Below are 1642 nucleotides of genomic sequence, written 5' to 3'. Positions count from 1 at the left end.
GTTTCCAAGTTAAGGATCAAGGAATTGCCCTCTGCTGGGGGAGCTCTTTCAGTGAGGGCAGATCAGGCACTGAGCTGTTAACAAGGTGGCTTGTGGCTGGGCAGGGGTTGGGGCACCGGGGTGGGGGGCACTGCCCGTATTTCTCTGTAAGCCAGGTACAGGGGAACCTGCTCTGTCCAGTGCCTGGGTGACCAGGAACCAGAGGCCAGGCAGGTGCACACCTGGGCTGCCTCCAGTCCTTCCTTTAAGAAGCTGCCCGGTCCCACCCTCTGTCCGTGCCTCTGATCCATCCTCTCGATCCCTGAGGGGCCGACAGCTCCCACCTCTGCCCTCCCTCACCGCTGTGCACATGTGGGAAGGTTAATCTACCTCTCTGAGCGCCTTTCCCATCTGTAAAGACTGTGGTGACAGCTCTTCCTCAGGCGTTCTGAATTTAACGCCTAGTGTGAGCCCAACTGGAGAAGACTCTTGAGAGTGCCTTAGACAGCAAGGTGATCAACCAGTCAATCCTGAAGGAAATCAACCCTGAATATTCACTGGAAGGACTGAAGCTGAAGCTCCGATACTTTGGTCATTTGATGCGAAGAGCCGACTCACTGGAAAAGACCCTGATCGTGGGAAAGATTGAAGGCAGATGCAGAAGGGGCGACAGAGGATGAAACGGTTGGATGGTATCACCGATTCAAAGAATGTGAGTTTGAGCAAACTCTAGGAGATAGTGAAAGAACGGAAGCCTGGTGTGCTGCAGTTCATGGGGTTGCTGTCAGACACAACTTAGTGACTGAACCACAGCAGGGAGTCCCCCATGGCACCCGGCCCTCCCGTCCTCTGTTCCCTGCTGTTTTGCTGGTGTTCCTTTGGGCAGCCTCTTACAGGTCCCCAGCTGGTTGTGGGGAATGGCGCCCAGTGCCTGAGCTCTGTCCAGTGCCCTCCCAGCCCACCACCACCCCACCCCCTCACCACCGCAGAGCCCACCACAGCACATCAGCACAAGCTGAGCAGGGAAGACCCATGGACTGAAACCACGTAGAGTCCAGGCCTTACACAAGGTGGCCCTCCCTCCCCCTTGTGCAGATCCTCCTTCCTTACCTGCTCCCTGCCCCCCATCCAGCTGCCGGCCAGCACCCGCATCCATATTCTCCCTCAGAGGCAAACTGAACCCCCAGCTGGGACTTGAGGACTCCCACGGGCCTCTCTGCACCTGGTGGCTGCTTCCCATCTCTGGGCCAGCTCTTCTGCCCCTGCCCCCCACCCTGCTCCCCTCCAATTCCACTTTTTCGGGGGGCCTCTGTGTTCATGCTGATGTTGTTGGAGGACAGAGTGGGCTTGAGCCACTGCCTCATCCCCAGAGTAGCTGATGCTGGAATCAACATGGTTTCAAGATTTCTTTGAACGTCTCTGAGGTGCCTTCCAGGGTGCAGTGCAGACAAAAGGCGTCCAGTGCTGCTTCTGAAAGGAGGCTGTGAGGGGCCCAGAACAGATTAGACCATAAACCTGGTGTGGGGGGAGAGATTCGTTCACTTACTCAGTTGTCCATCCTGGAGAAGGGAAGGTGTGGGCACCAGATAGCCGCTGGCCAGGCAGCGTGTGCAGAGGGGCTTGTGCCCATGGTCAGCAGGGGAGGGGTGGGTAGGGGGTGGGT

At 57.5% G+C, this 1642-nt stretch overlaps 1 protein-coding gene across 1 annotated transcript in view; it reads left to right on the top strand.

Moving 5' to 3' along the window:
* The window catches only part of PRDM16 (PR domain containing 16), a 315916-nt gene that overhangs the window by 131223 nt on the left and 183051 nt on the right, over nt 1–1642 (top strand). The gene's annotated exons all lie outside the window — the stretch shown is intronic.

This window comes from Bison bison, unplaced genomic scaffold (assembly GCF_000754665.1).
Source record: "Bison bison bison isolate TAMUID 2011002044 unplaced genomic scaffold, Bison_UMD1.0 scf7180017864289, whole genome shotgun sequence".
In the NCBI taxonomy this organism is placed as follows: domain Eukaryota; kingdom Metazoa; phylum Chordata; class Mammalia; order Artiodactyla; family Bovidae; genus Bison; species Bison bison.
Note: the sequence above shows the minus strand (reverse complement) of the source record. Positions and strands in the feature narration are given on the sequence as shown.